This window comes from Sarcophilus harrisii, chromosome 3 (assembly GCF_902635505.1).
Source record: "Sarcophilus harrisii chromosome 3, mSarHar1.11, whole genome shotgun sequence".
Taxonomy (NCBI): domain Eukaryota; kingdom Metazoa; phylum Chordata; class Mammalia; order Dasyuromorphia; family Dasyuridae; genus Sarcophilus; species Sarcophilus harrisii.
Window position 1 is genome coordinate 217,924,318 of NC_045428.1, and position 17,131 is coordinate 217,941,448.

Here is a 17,131-nt window from a genome sequence, read left to right on the forward strand (position 1 = left end):
CTACTTCCTCCTTACTTTTAGTCTAGCACTTAGTAAGTATATATTAAGTGTCTCAATTATTTTGCATTACATAAATCTTTACAATAACTCTTGTTCTTTCAGAGAAACCTTCTAAAATTACCTAATGCTTATAAATCATTTTTTTCATCCCCTCTTACTGAACTGTAAGGACTAGATTTAATATTTAATTAGATATATAGTTTTTGTTACCAAAATACCTTTCTATAATCTTTCTTGTACATCATCACAAATAATTAAACAAAATGCAGAATAAAAGAGGAAGATAAGAACAATTTTAGCGAAACCAATGAAAAACATTAAAAAATGTTTGACATTATGTGAAGTATTCCACATCCATGAACTCTTCAAATTCAGAAAAGTAGTAGAGATGTCATCTCATATCTCTTCTTTAGAGTCAGTGTTCTTTGTACCTTTGCAACATTCATTTTCAATTCTTTTAAAAGCTTCTCTTCTTTCACCAGATTTCATATAGCTAGATAATTTTTCTTTATATGTGTACAAGAAAGTTTGTTTAAGCATTTCACAGTTGATGGACATCTACTTTTTTTCAGTAGCTTTCTACAACAAATGCTGCTAAAATATTTTGGTTTATATAGAGCATGTCTTTCTTTCTTCCTTTCCTCCATCCCTTATTACCTCATTCCCTTCCTCCCTAGTTCCCTCTCTCCTTCCTTTTTCCTTTACTTCTTCCCTCCTTTTGACCCTCCCTGCTCTCTTCCTTCCCTCTATTCCATCCTTCCTTCTTTCTTCTTTCCTTCCTTCCTTCCTTCCTTCTTGCCTTCCTTCCTTCCTTCCTTCCTTTTTTCCTCCCTCCTTTCCTCCCTCCCTCCCTCCATCCCTTCCTTCTTTCCTCCTCCCTTCCTTCTTTCCTCCCTCCCTTCCTTCTTTCTTCCCTTCTTTTCTCCCTTCCTCCCTCTCTCCCTTCCTCCCTCCTTCCCTCCCCCCTTTCTCTCTTTTGTTAGAATTATTACAAGGTGCTAAGTCAATGGAATTGATAGAGACAATGGTTGTTTAGAAGGGTGCTTAACAGTTTTCTAGAAGTGCTTAGTACTTATTAGACTTCAAACCTTTAAGAGAGCATATATAATCTAGGAGCCTCAACCAGGATGCACTTCGGGAGATTCACAAGGCAGGATTCAGTCGAGGAGATTCACAAATCAGAGAAGGCAGTCGGGCAGAACGAAGGAAGACAGAGACATGGTGGCAGGCTGTCCTGTGGAGAACACTGAAACCAAGATCTGGAAGGCTTCCAGAAAACTAGCCCAGCCCCAAGTGAAGGAGATAAGATTGTGGAAGAGACAATAAAGGATTTGGACTTTAACTCCTAGCTGCGTTTGGGGTGATTATTACACTGAACTGAAAGGAAGGCTGCCTCCAGAAGACCGCCAAGAAACCTACTCCCAGAGAACATTATATTTTAGAAAAGAACATTACACTCTTTCACATTAATTTAGTGAAATATTACACAGCAATCAAGATTGATAAACATGAGAAACATCAGAGATCTAGATAGACTTTTCTGAAATAATGCATAGCAACAAAAGTTAGTTGGGGGGGAAAGTAAATAAAAGAGTAAGAGAAATAAAAGAATGAATGAATCAAAAAAGAATTCTGGTTGAGATTTAGAGGGATAGACTGAAAATTCTGATACATTATACTTTGAAATTAATCACTTTAATAGTAGTACATACTGCGTTAACTTCCCATTAAGCTGCAGGTTCTTGTTTTCTTTCCTGAACTTGCATATCTTCACGTCCCAAATAAAATATGGAAGACATAGTAGTACCAGGTTCAAATATCTTAAAAGAGAATGGTTAGGGAGGAGAATCTATTGTAAAGTAAAGCAAAATTTAAAACAAACACAAACAAAACAAAACTTTTTCTCCCTCCCTCCCTTCCTCCTCCCCTCCTATTCTCTGTCTCTCTGTTTGATTCTGTCTCTGTCTCTATTTCTGTCTCTCTGTCTTTGCTTTTCGGCTTTCTCTTTGTCTCTCTGTATGTCACTTTCTTTCTTTCTTTTTTTTTTTTAATTTAATAGCCTTTTATTTACAGGTTATATGCATGGGTAACTTTACAGCATTAACAATTGCCAAACCTCTTGTTCTAATTTTTCACCTCTTACCCCCCACCCCCCCCAGATGGCAGGATGACCAGTAGATGTTAAATATATTAAAATATAAATTAGATACACAATAAATATACATGACCAAACTGTTATTTTGCTGTATAAAAAGAATCTGACTCTGAAATATTGTACAATTAGCTTGTGAAGGAAATCAAAATGCATGTGTGCATAAATATAGGGATTGGGAATTCAATGTAATGATTTTAGTCATCTTTCAGAGTTCTTTCTCTGGCTAGCTGTTCAGTTCATTACTGCTCCATTGGAAATGATTTGGTTGATCTCATTGCTGAGGATGGCCAGGACCATCAGAACTGGTCATCATATAGTATTGTTGTTGAAGTATATAATGATCTCCTGGTCCTGCTCATTTCACTCAGCATCAGTTTGTGTAAGTCTCTCCAGGCCTTTCTGAAATCATCCTGTTGGTCATTTCTTACAGAACAATAATATTCCATAATATTCATATACCACAATTTATTCAGCCATTCTCCAACTGATGGACATCCATTCAGTTTCCAGTTTCTAGCCACTACAAGAGGGCTGCCACAAACATTCGATGAACATACAGGTCCCTTTCCTTCTTTATAATCTCTTTGGGATATAAGCCCAGTAGTAACACTGCTGGATCAAAGGGTATGCACAGTTTGATAACTTTTTGAGCATAGTTCCAAACTACTCTCCAAAATGGTTGGATTTGTTCACAACTCCACCAACAATGCATCAATGTCCCAGTTTTCCGCATCCCTCCAACAATCATCATTATTTTTCCTGTCATCTTAGCCAATCTGACAGGTGTGTAGTGGTATCTTAGAGTTGTCTTAATTTGCATTTCTCTGATTAATAATGACTTGGAGCATCTTTTCATATGACTAGAAATAGTTTCAATTTCTTCATCTGAGAATTGTCTGTTCATATCCTTTGACCATTTTTCAATAGGAGAATGAGCTTGATTTTTATAAATTAGAGTTAATTATATATTTTGGAAATGAGGCCTTTATCAGAACCTTTGACTGTAAAAATATTTTCCCAGTTTATTGCTTCCTTCTAATCTTGTCTGCATTAGTTTTGTTTGTACAAAAACTTTTCAGTTTGGTATAATCGAAATTTTCTATTTTGTGATCAGTAATGATCTCTAGTTCTTCTTTGGTCATAAAGTCCTTCCCTTCCACAGGTCTGAGAGGTAAACTATCCTGTGTTCCTCTAATTTATTAATAATTTCATTCTTTATGCCTAGGTCATGAACCCATTTTGACCTTATCTTGGTGATGCGGTGTTAAGTGTGGATCAATGCCTAGTTTCTGCCATATTAGTTTCCAATTTTCCCAGCAATTTTTATCAAACAGTAAGTTCTTATCCCAAAAGCTGGGGTCTTTGGGTTTGTCAAAGACTAGGTTGCTATAGTTGTTGTGTATGTCACTTTCTATCTCTGTGTCTCTCACTCTGTCTTTCTTTGTCTCTCCTTAGCTTTCTCTGTCTCTTTGTCTGTGTGTGTGTGTGTGTGTGTGTGTCTGTCTGTCTGTCTTGCTCTCTCAGTTTCACTCACTCTCTGGATTGGGCCTATAGTCTGTGCTCAATGGGTGGCTCCTCTTTGACTAGTGAAATTTTTCTAATGATATAATTTATTCAAAAGTAGATGTTGCCATCATGTAACACACTATACCATTAAGTATAAATTTGTTCTTTTCTTTGTATCTTTAGTACTTAGGAAAATGTCTTGTAGGCTCTTAAGCAGTTCATAGTTATTTGGTTTTTACATAAGAACTGTACTTAAAAATTAAATATAATTTATTTTAGGACTTGGAGTTTAAATTTCACTAGTGAAGTTTTCCTAATGCCCTAATTTATTTAAAAGTAAATGTTGCCATTATGTAACACACTATGCCATTAAGTATAAATTAGTGCCTTTCTTTGCATCTTTAATACTTAGGAAAGTGACTAGTAGGTTGTTAAGCATTTCATAGTCACTTAGTTTGGTACATAAGAATATGTACTTAAGAATTAAATATGATTTATTTTAGGACTTGGGGTTTAAATTTGACTGGTGAAGTTTTTCTAATGCCCTAATTTATTTAAAAGTAGATGTTGCCATTATGTAATACAGTATATCATTAAATATAAATTTGTGCCTTTCTTTGTATCTAGTACTTAGGAAAGTAACTAGTAGGTTCTTAAGCATTTCATACTCACTTGGTTTTTATGTAAGAATATATACGTAAGAATTAAATATGATTTATTTTAGGACTTGATATTTTACTTTGATATTCTAAGGGATCCATAATTTCACTGATGTGAGTCTTCTCTCCCCCAAGGATGCATAACTAAAAACCTGTCCTCCCTTTATGATCTATTCATCTCCTGTTCATGCTATAATAAACTAGATTTTCCATAGAGAATTAACTATGAGTTAGAGACTTTCTTCTTTCCTTTTAGCCCATGTATCAGTCAAACTATTCATCAATTGTGTTTCATTCTTGGTGTATAATCAATCTATCATCTTTTCCAATCTGTGGAATATATATATAATCTGTGCTATACACAAATATGTTTGGATGTGGGTATGGGTGTGTATATGTATACATTTAAGACAACTTGCACATGAAGCTCATCATTGGCAATTTGTTGTAGGTGTCACAGTCCAGAAATAGAGTTAATGTGGCTAATGTGAACTTAATTCAATGTAAATCAAGGCATTTGCTAAAGATTATATCCATTTCATCTTTTATATTCTATACCTGACCTACCAAATTAAACATTTTTGTAAAGGTTGAGATGATTCAGCAACCTTTGGGAATACTTCCTGCCATGTAAAATGATTTTTTTCGTAAAAAATATTTTTAATTTATTTTCAAAGATGACAATTTTCCTCAGGAATACTTAATTTTAGTATCCTGCAGTGTTTGAAATTTCTCACTTGGGCCCCTTAGGTAGCTCAGATACCTAGCAGCTCTGAGATGATGAAGATAAAAGCACAATATATGTTGCAATCTTCTGTTTGACATAATTACCCCATGGGTATACTTTAAGTTTTATCAAGGACACATTAATTTTTTATGCTTTTTAGTACTTTCTGTACAGTAAAAGCCACTGAAATCATAATTTACAAGGTTTAGCCTGTCAGTACAAGAGAGGTAACATTCTGTTGGAAGTGCTTCATTTCTGGTTAAGATTCCCTTTGTCTCATTATCCTCATGTTAAACACAAACTAACTCTACTTGATCTATTTAAGGCATTCTCTGATGCTCTGATTCTCTAGACTTATCAGTAAAAAATTAATAGTGTATATGTAGTTCCAAATTTCCCAAAATAATGTAACATCTAATATATCCATGGCAAAAGCAACAAACAATACAAGACCAAAAACAGTAAACAAGCATAAACCCTGCCTGCCCTCCAAAATAAAGTAAGAGAAAACTTGATCATCCTAAGTAGTAAGTATTCCAGTTTCGTAGGTAAAAAACCTTGATTCTGAACCCAAGTCAAAATGTTCAGGGCTGCTAGACTTAAAACTATCTATTGTCAATTTGTTTTTTTCTGAGTTTCTAGAACTCTCATAGACAGTATGGAAGAAAATGAGATAACATATGTAAAGACAAAGTGTGCTTAGCACAGTGTCTGGCACATATTAGGTATTATATAAATGCATATGCCCTTCCTCTTTCTTCCTTTCCTGTGATGAACAATGAACCCAGTGGAATTAGAATGAGATTATAGACTGATTAAGTTAGAAAGGTCCTACTGTATCTAGGCCATCTTTTTTTCTTTTTTTTTTCTTTAGATAAAGAAATTGAGGCCCAAAGAAGTTAAATATCTTACTCAAGATCATAAGGCTAATAAGTGGTCAAATTAGAATTTGAATCCAGGTCCTTTGATCTCACTGCAGAACTATTTCCCCCATATGTACAATGTTGTTTTGAAGGTGAAGTTCTAGCAAGGTGACTTTAAATTAATCCCTTCACTTTTTGGGGCTTCAATTTTCTCATCTTTTAGTAAAAAGTATTGTAATAACTATTCTTTAAGGTTCTTTCCAACTTTATATTTTATGCTTCTGAATTTTAGCACATTTTTTTTTTTTTACAAATAATTGATTGTCTATATTTTTGATGTTGAGAGTCCAAACATAATCTCACGTAGATAAATAGAAAGTCACAAAATTCTACTTTTACATGTACAAATAGTTTTTGTTGAGATTGTAAACATTTGCTCTGGATTAGAAGCAGTCTTCAACTTTTTCAGCATTTGCAATAGTCCTGAGTAAATTTTTTTAGTATTTCACTGGATCTGTAATCCCATAGGTTATGATATTTACTTTCTGAGAGCTCATATTATTATTGCCCAAGTCTTCTCTTCTTCAGTCAATAATGTGTATGTCCTTCCACAAATCTTCCATCAGATTACCTGTATAAAAAAGTAAGTAAACTTTCTTTTTGTGGCTCATTTTAAAATTTTCTCCCAATTTAATAGAATTCTAAATATAATGTTTCATATGTTTCCAGGTTTCTGTGTTATATAATTACAAGGAATCTTCAAATTAGGAATGTAGATGTAAACAATGAATTAAGCCTGATCTCATTTCTCCATAGGCCATCTGATAAATGTAAGCCATGATATGGATCACTTTTGCCAGACATTTGATTCTTTTCTTTTAATTTTGTAAAAATCAGTTTGTAAGTATTTATCAGCTTTTCATTGTAGATGTCTTCTGTGTATTTTTAATCTCATTTCAGTTCATAATTTTTCAATTTTCAGTTGATTTGAAAGATAGATATTTAAATCTAGTTCGCAAATACATTACAACTGTATTTTCTTTGGTCCAATTAAATGCTGCAAACAGACTATTTTCATTCAAATTTTGTACAACATCAGTAAACTGAAAAGGGGGAGGGGGAGAAGAAAAGATCATCCTAGGATATCTTGAGTGCTTCCACAGAAGACTCAAGCTATACTAACACATATATGTGTATCTATTTATACATATGTATTATGTGTGTATATGTGTATATAAACATCTAAACACACACATCTAAAAAGAGAATGAAGGTTGGAAACAACACATATATGTGCATAAATATGTATAGGTACTTTTTGGGGTACTGTATAAGGGAATAAGGAAATAAAGTTTGACACATCATGAAGTCAGAAGGCTTTGAAAACAGTGGGAGAAGTAGAGGGGCAAAGTATTTTATCTGTTAAATATCTACAAATATTCTCTCAACATAAGGACTAATGAAATAATGCTGTTTGATTTCAAAGGTGGTACCGCCATTGCCATTTTTTGTAAATAAAGGAGAGAAAGTTGCTGTGTCAGTTACTGAGCATTCTTTCTGCCTTTCATCACTGGCAAGATCCTGACATAAATCCTTTTAAATGTTATTATCTACACTAAGCTCCATGATCACCATGGGATTTAGATCACTATGTAGTACAATAACAAATGATCTCTGATATCTGTCAGATACAACAAGAATTAAGGAACAACATAAAGCTATCTGTTGTGCATTCAATGATTTTATAAAACCATTAGTTACTTAAGTAAAATAAGGTTATTGTGATTACTAAGCAAACTAATTATTCACAAAAATTCTCATCTGAAGACTACATCATAAATAGATGTCAGCTTTCCCTCTTAACAATGGAGTAATGCAAGATTATATACTATCTTTTGTGTTAGTCAGCTTCTGTGCATAGTAAAGCTAAAGAGAAACCTAGAAATTAGAGTTGATTTTTTTTAATCCCAGAAAATATTCTAATCCTACAACCAATGAAACTCAATAAAAGCCCTGAGAAGATTATCATGTGTCACAGATTTAGAAACAGAATAAATCTCAGAGGTAATCCATTCCAACCCCTTCATTTGATAAATGAGAAATTGAGGCCCAAGGAAGTTGGGACATCTCTAAACTCCCACAGATTGTAAGTAACTGCATTAGAAAGGAAACCCAGATTACTCTGATGAAAAACCCTATTCTCAAGAATTGCTCATTACTTTAATAAGCATGTTCTTGAAGCACATGTGCAAGAATGAATAATAATGAATAAAGATTTATTAAAACATTTATTATATGCAAAGCAAGCATGGATACAAAGAGAAAAGGCAAGAGACACTTTCTACTCTCCCTGTTCTCACACTTGTTGAAAGGAACCTTCCCAAGGCCATGAGCTAATTTGTATTATCAAAATAATGCCATCATAGCTTAGGGGTTAGCAAACTGTATTTAAAGGCCAAATTTAACTTGCTGCCTGTTTTTGTGCAGCCTGCAAACTAAGAATGCCTTTAACATTTTTTTTTTTAAATACACAAGTTTATTTAAAAATATAAAAAGCATTCCTGGTTCCTTGCCTATATGTTGTAGTTTACTGACTGTCATAGACCAATATGATTCTGAAGATAAGTTGGATTTCAATTATACAATGGCAGCAAGCAGCTTGAGAAGTGAAAGAATGTAAGAGGTGGTAATGATATTAGTACCATTTGCCTAATATGTACCTATACAAAGATCCTTGTCACAGGGCTCCTAACAAGAGTTCATCCCCATATGAGTTTAATAATGGGAAACCTGTTACCAGCCTATAAAGTCCATTCCAACTTTGGACAGTTTTTTATTCTTTTTTTTATTGGGATTTTTTTTTTTTCAACTAAACATACCTATCTCTATTGTCCTTTTATTGTTCTTAGTCTTGTTTCTGGAGGCCAGTAAAATAAACTTAATCCTTCTTGCTGTCATGAATCAACCTAACTACAATTATTAGTTTTTTTCTTATCTATAAGGATAGCAAGAGACTTTGCCAATTGCTTTGCTAATATAGAATATATATGATATATACATATATAATGTGTATAATATAGCATATGTAATTGTATATATATCTATATATATACACACACAAACATACACATGCACATTTCCATACACACTTATACATTCACATGCACATATACATATATATATATATATCATATATATATATATATATATATATACACATACACATATACCTACATGTGAAAATCGCGTATCTTAAAATCAGCCGGAGTCAGTAATTCAGGTTAGGGGAAAATCGTCAGTCTTTATTCTCAGTGAAGAAGGATTGGAGGTGGAAGAGAATGGGCAATAGCAATGTGTGTAGCTGAGTCAAGAAGCTAGCTAGACCAGCAGCCACACAACCAGCAGCTAGGAGTATGGAACCCAGGCCAATCTCTCCCAGATTCTCTTCCTGTCTCTCTCTGCCTCCACCCACCCAAATCGTCATTTCCTATACAACACATCAGGACTTGCACAGAGAGTGGGCAGGGACCATTCTTTATCCAATCATGTATATTAATAGAGTATAGACCAATTACTATTTAGTCTCACGTACTTGAGACCTCAGTGCATCAACTCAAACCTCAGCCCATTACACCTACATGTATCTAATCCCATTCTCCACACTAGTGTACACTATTTTTTTTAGAAATGAGGTTAGTCTGGCATGACATATTTTGGGCCAAATCCACTAGCAAGAACAGGAGTTTATAAAAGCTTTAGAGCTCAGAGAACCATAGACTTTGAGCATGAATCTGTTCCATGATTATTTCTTATTCTTTAAAGTCTGTTTTGTATTTCTCTCCACCTACTCTCTAAAAATCATAGTTAGCCTAATATGTTAATGATCTTTATGTATTTCATTTGCTCAAAAGCAGCTCAGAGGGAGGTTATGGTTGGTTACACAGAGAAAGAGCTTTTCTTTCTAATTTGTTGAAATTACCAGCTGGGATCTCAAGAAAAACCAAAGAGAGTTCATTGATATATATCATTCAGCTCTTAAAAAGCATCAGACAGATTAAAATAATTTGTTCCAAAAAGAAACCTAGACATCATCAGAGCAAACAATGTTCTGGTATGAGAAGTCTTAGTTAAAAAAAAAAAAAAAAAGAAAGAAATGTAGTCCTTTGACCCCATGGCAGTGGTCTCCTGGGACTCCTTATCCTGTTTTTTTCAACTGAAGCATGTTTAAACATACCTCTGGTCCAATGGAGGAAAAGGAAGCAGGAGACTGAAGGTGGTTACTAGAAAGAAAAAAAAGAGAAGAATAGGAAAAAGAATGGGTTTGCCCACAGGAGGGTGGGATCTATCCTGGGAGTAGCTAGTCCTTAACTGTTAGTTCCCTCAAATTCAACTAAATTGACTTGCATTAGTCCATGCTGACTTTTAATGATCACACTTTCTCTTTCTAAAGGATCAGAAATCAGCTCTTTAGTAGCATGTTCCAGAGTTTTGCCAGAATTAGAAGTCAAATTTTTTGACTCATAGTTTGCAGTCTGAAACGTCTTCCTTAAAAATAAATAAATAAATATAAATGAATAAACAAGTAGGTAGATAGATTAAAAAAAAAAACTCAACATTTTCAAGGCCTATGGAAATTCTTTAAGCATCATTATTCTTTCACATATCTCCAAGGACACCTTAGCAATTTCATCTTTTAGCTCTTTCAATACTTTTGAAATTTATTCCTCTGGGACCAGGTGGTCTTCTTGCTTCACCTCTCCCCTCCCCAATCCACACCCTTACTGTACCTCCACCTCCCCTCCCCCCCAACTTCTGCCAAAGGAATATTTTTAAAGAACAAGTCTGATCTTATTGCATGCTACTCTGAAAAGCCCTTTCCAATCTGATTCCAGCTACCCTTTCAGGCTTACTGTATATGCATGCACACTCACATACACACACATCACATATCATATCACATATACCATTAAAGTCACATATGTTATATAAGCATACATGTAAGTGCATGTACATGTATATATTAGTGCAATTTTAAGCTACTAAAGTTATAGAGGATGGACATTACACAGAAAGACAGACAACCAAAGACAGAGACAAAGACAACAAGATAGAGATGATGAGACAGAGATAATGAGAGACAGAGAATTAAAGAAGAAAATGGAGGGGAAAGAGAGAAATACAGACAAAGAGACAGATAGGAGATAGATAGAAAGAGACAGTGACAGAAAAAGAGATAATGAGTGGTGAAGAGACAGAGAGAGAAATAGCCACAAAAAGAGAAATATTGAGTCTGTCTCCTGAGCTCTTTACTAGTATAACGTTACTAACTGCCTATTGGACATTTCAAAACTGATGTCCTAGAGACATCTCAAATTTGCGACATCCAAAAAGAACTCAATAACTATGTTTGTCTCCAAACGCACCCTTATATAGAACTTCCCTCCTTCTTTTGAAGGTACCATGTTCTTCCAGTCAAACTTCAGCATTCTCCCTGGACTCTCACTCATCCCACTGATCTAATCAGTTGCTGGATTTTAGCTCTTCTACCATCTACAACTCTGCTCACATCAGATCCTTTATTTTTGCTAACTTAACCATTTTCATAGTTTAGGTCTGAAGATCTCTCAGTTGGACTATGCATCAAACAATCTCTGTGCTTCAAGCCATCTCCTACTCAAGCCCTTCTTCATACATTTGCTAAAATGATGTTCCTTACCTTTGATCTATTTCACTTCTTTATTCAGTAAAATCTGTTGGTTCCAAATGCCTTTAGGACAACATATAAACTCCCTAATTTAGGCTTTTATAACCCTTCCCAATCTATCATTCCATCCTCTCCATCTCCTGTGGTCTAGCCAAACTGTTTTCCTTTGTTCCTCTCATGTGGAACTTCATTCCTGGTCTTTGTCCTTTGTTCCTCTGTCCTCAGTAAGGTTATAAGAGAAAATTTCTGCAGATTGCCAGCCTTTGAATTAGTATTAGAAAGAAGATTTTACTCTTGATTCTACTATTTACCAGTTACTCTTTACTATTTAGTCACCCCCTACAAACTTATACTGTCATCCTGTAACACTTGTCTGCTTGTTCCTCATACTCCATCTCCTGACTCAGACAGCTTTTACTACCTGTCCCTTAGTTTTGGAATTCTTTCCCCCTTAATCTCTTTCTCTTGGCTTTCCTGGTTTTCTCCAGTTCTCAACTAAAACCTTTTCTGCAAAACATTTCCCAGTTCTTCTTAATGTTAATGCTTTCCATCCTGATTATCTCCAGTTTATCCATGTTTATGCATAATTGCTTGTATGTTGTTTCTCTCACAGAGGTCCTAGAGAGAAGAGACTTCCCTCCTCTCATCTTTCTTTCTTTCTTCTCTTTCCTTCCCTCTCCCTTCCTTGCTCTCTTCCTGTTTCCTTCCTTCCTTCTTCCTTCCTTCCTTCCTTCCTTCCTTCCTTCCTTCCTTCCTTCCTTCCTTCCTTCCTTCCTTCCTTCCTTCCTTCCTTCCTTCTCCTCTTCCTCCTCCTCCTCCTCCTCCTCCTCCTCCTCCTCCTCCTCCTCCTCCTCCTCCTCCTCCTCCTCCTCCTCTTCTTCTTCTTCTTCTTCTTCTTCTTCTTCTTCTTCTTCTCTCTCTCTCTCTCTCTCTCTCTTTCTTTCTTAGAACATGGAAGGTTCTAGCCCAGGTTGAGTACAAAGAATCTGTATGATCATTTGGAGTGGAAACATTTCCAAATTTGCATGTCTCACGTTTCTTTTGAGCTGCTGCAAGTCTACTTGGTTCATAAAGAACAATTTCTTCTTTGATATAAACACACTATACTGAATAGTCCTATGCCAATATCACCCAGGTACCACAATTACAAAATGCTTCAGAGAGACCTTGAGAATGTTCTTATATTGTCTGACACAGTAAACAGGTAAGTAGGCATATAATAAATGATTGACTAAGTATGAAATATACTGTCTAGTGAAAAACAGTGTGGTTTAGTAGAAAGAAAATGAAATTTGGAGTCAGGACTTCACAGTTCCAGAGTATAAAAGTACTTACATGCTATGTGACCATGGCCAAAGTCAAAGTGAAAAATGTAAATGATGTAAAAGCAAAAGGTCTCAATGAGAATTTATTTAAAAAAAAAATGAAAGGGCCAGATTAGATGATGTATAAGGTCTCTTTTAATATAAACATTATGCAACTCTGTGAACTGATGTCTTTTTATGCACCTATTATATAGAGAATTTTAAAAACACACCTACTCTATGGAGAGAATAGGAAATCTAAATGGCACAGGAGATAGACTACTGGGTTTGAAGTCAGGAACTCTCTTCCTTGTGAGTTCAAATCCAATCTTAAATATTATGTGACCCTGTCCAAGTCACTTAATTCTCTTTATCTCAGTTTCCTCATCTGTAAAATGAGTGAGGAAGGAATAGCAAAATATTCTGGGATCCTTAAGAAAACTTCAAATGGAGTCATGAAGAATTAGACATGACTAAAAAATGATTCGACAACAAGAATAATATAGAAAATACTATGCTTAAAAAGCCAAATCCTAAATATCCAAAAGTGAAAGGAGCAACTTGGGAAAATTTTTGGTTCCTCTTTCCTGGAGCTCTTCAAGCAAAGGCTAAGAAATGATTACATTGTTGGACTATAGAGGGAATCGGTCAATTTTTCAAGTAAAGCTTATATTAGATAGTTTCATAGGTCCCTCCCCATTTTGAAATTCTTTGATCTTAGATTATACACAAAGATTACTAAAATGTGAACCTTTGTCCTCTAATTTTATCATTTAAGATTTTGTTTCCTACTAGATTCAGATTGTAATCCCTTAGTTTCAGTAGTGACTATCTACTAGCTTTTATAATTCTCAATCACAAATTACATTTTTACAAACTTCCTCTTTAATCTTGTAATTCTATTTTTGATTTCACAGAAGCAATAATCATCGAGTCGAAATTTATTTCTCTCTCCATTCATGATACATAATAATAAGCATTCCCATCCTTAGACAGAAGCAAATGAGTTTGGCTCTTTTAGTATGGTTTCAGGCTTGTTCACTTTCTACCAAGTCAAACCATATAAGCGTTGCTACTACAGCAGCCTCCTTCTGCTCAAGTTGTAAGATTAGTAACAAAGTGAGCCCGTTTCTTTTAAGGAAGGGAAGCCATAATCCCTGTGGGCTTGCTCTGAAAGAGGTGCTGCTTATAAATAATACAGACTTCACAATATTAAAAGCTACAAAACAACAATATCGCCGAACTTAATAGAATCTGGAGAACATTTTGATATATAATTTATATAAGTAAATTATTTAGTCTTTATGTAGATTAGCCCATTATGAAGAGCCCCTGTGTTGTGAATGGCACTTCAACCCCCTGTACCCTTCAACAGCTTCTAAAATAAATATTGAAATAAAATGTTTCTAGTACAGATTTATGTATAGAGAAGGCATCAAGCTTCAGAGAAAGTATGAAGGCCCACTACGGGTTTTCCCTGAAGAGGTTTTTCAACCAGACATCACTGAAAAGAGAGCTGGCATTATGAACAATCAAAGCATGAGGTTTTTTAATTCAAAAAGTTGAAAATAAGAAGAGGTCTCCAACTTTGTTCTGCTTCTTTCAGTATTGCTTTTCTTAACTCCTTTTTCTGAGCCTCAAAGGCCTATCAGGGTTTGCTCTTCAATAAAGCGTCCCAACAGAACATGGTTTCCAGAGTACATATGGACCATTCACCTTTCCCTCTCTTACCTTTAGCCAGAGTACTTTCTTAATCCTCTCAGACAAGAATAATTTTTTAATATTTAGCCATTACCCAAGATTCTTCAGTATTCCTTGATAATATAATTCAGAGATCAATGATCATTTCCAGCCTGGAAGATACTCATCCTTAGGCACCTGGTTCATAGTTTATATGAGCAAAGAGTAAAAAAAGAAGAGACAGCTATTACTTCTGAATTTTCAGTTCCTGTTTATTTGTAGCAAGACCTAGTTAAATCAGAGGCAGTTTAGAAGTAAAATGGATAGAATACTGGAGTGGGAACTAGAAAGACTTGGGTTCAAATAATTCCTAGATATTTATCCCTAGATAAGACACTTAACCCATCTCAGCTTCAGTTTCTTTATTTTTATGATGGGGTAAATAACAGTACCTATCTCACAAGGTGTGATGAGAATAAGATGTGAAAATATTTGTAAAGTGCTTAACAAATCCTAAAATATTTCTCTCTCTCTCTCTCTCCCCCCTCCTTTCTCTTTCTCTCTAGATAGATGTTTATATATATGAAAGCTTTTATTAACTATTGAAATTTTAATAATAATGTGTTACAAGAAGAAAAATCAAGCCCTCCTTTCTGCTTTATGAAACCTTGAAAAATCCTGAGAGATAGGGAAATTGTCTCTACTGAAGAGATATATTGTCACCACCACTGCTGTATTATATAGCAATAGAAGCTGATAGAAATTTGTACTATGTTCTTGATTCTCTGAGTTATTCTGCATGATCTTGAATCTTTCTGGTAGAATATAAATTTCTCAAGCAGGAACAATTTTATTTTTTGACATGTACCATCAATGAAAATTTGTCGAATTGAAATTTACAATTATATCATAATTTACAAGATGGGGGCCAAAGAAAGATGCTTCAATTTCTATTAAATATGTACCTCTATCAAAAACTTCAAGAAAAGAAGGGAAATATAGGAAAAACAGGCTCCATTAATAGTGCTATAATGTCTAAGAGAGCTTGCATTTTGCTGAGTCCTCATGTCTACAGAGATGGAGAACTGAGTTGGAGAGGTCTTATATCAGCAGATACACTTTTTCAGTCTACACTTTGCCTCATCATGGTGTGTGTGTGTGTGTGTGTGTGTGTGTGCGAGAGAGAGAGAGAGAGACAGACAGAGACAGAGAGACACAGAGAGAAATAGAGATAGAGAGACAAAGAGAGACAGAGATAGTGACAGAGAGACAGAGGCAGAGAAACAGAGAGATACAGAGACAGAGAGATAGAGACAGAGATAAGCAGACAGAGACAGACAGAGACAGACACAAGACAGAGAGATAGAGAGACATGAAGAGAGACACAGAGAGAGAGAGAGAGATGGACACACAAATGGACAGATAGACACCAGATAGAGATAAAAAGACATACAAACAGACAAAAAGACAGAGTCAGAAAGAATGTTATACAAGGAGAAAGACAAAGAAACAATTTATCCAGATATCTTCTTTTTCTACTATTTTTGTTCCTTTTCTCAAAACCACTGGATTCAGGCAGATAAGAAAAAGCTGAGGCCTCCCTTTCACCAGGGAGAACTATGGAACAATTATTTCTCTTCTTTCTAACACATCTTTAGCCCATTTCTCTGGCTTATACCCTTTAGTTTCAAATGATAAATCCAACTAACCCTTTCCCCCCACTTTAAATAATTGTGCCTAGGCTCCTGCTCAGCCATCACAACTCTTCTAGCCTAAATTTAGGTCCTATTATGTCTCAGCAGAGATTGCCTCTTAATCTCAGCACAAGGCTCAACACCAGTCTGACTTTTCTACTAGTGTTGCCCTTAACTCCTTCTAGGGCCAACATTAGCACTCTCCCAATCCCAGCATTAACTACTACTAGGGTCAACATATCTGCCCCATCCACTAAACCTAACAAACATCATCATAACCTTCTTCCCTCTTCTCACAAATACAGCCACATTTCCTATAATATTATCTACATTTTGGCTCAATGCCCATTATTAAACTTGGCCTGTACAAAGAATAGGGAGATATTAAAGCTACAACTCTATAATTGGAGGGAAGGGGGCTGAAAGGATATCAAAGGCAATAGCATCATTTCACAGATAAGGAAACTGAGATAAAGGGATTGGGGCACCCACCCAGTCAGTAGAAGGAAGTAGAAATCTGATTCTGAGACATCTTCTTTTACCTCTTGTGTTCACATCTCAATCATGATCTCCCCTAATCCCCATTATTTAAAAAAAAAAAAAGGGATGGCATCTCTCAGTTCTTACTCACTCAGCATTTATGAAGCACCCGCTGTTGCTAGACCCTTCAGAAGATCCAGGTTGTTGTTCTTATGGAACTCTCAGGCACTGATGCAACAAAGTCTTGTTTGGTCCCTAGGCTTCCTTCTCAGAAGAAGAGCCTTGTGGGCTAAATGCTCTCTGTAGGCCCTCTTAGGACCCCAAGATCTTAAAACTCTCTTAAGTGAAGAATAAAATTC

At 35.2% G+C, this 17,131-nt stretch overlaps 1 long non-coding RNA gene across 2 annotated transcripts; it reads right to left on the bottom strand.

Annotated features, from left to right (window-relative positions):
• Positions 1 to 1,679: 1,679 nt before the first annotated feature.
• LOC116423087 lies at positions 1,680 to 17,006 on the bottom strand. 2 transcript variants are annotated; one of them, XR_004233566.1, is made up of 4 exons: positions 16,924 to 17,006; positions 10,145 to 10,190; positions 6,453 to 6,541; positions 1,680 to 1,820 (listed from the first exon to the last, which is right to left on the bottom strand). It is a non-coding gene; the product is annotated as an uncharacterized LOC116423087 (long non-coding RNA). The 2 variants fall into 2 exon arrangements; XR_004233565.1 differs by lacking the exon at positions 16,924 to 17,006 and adding an exon at positions 16,785 to 16,917.
• Positions 17,007 to 17,131: the final 125 nt, after the last annotated feature.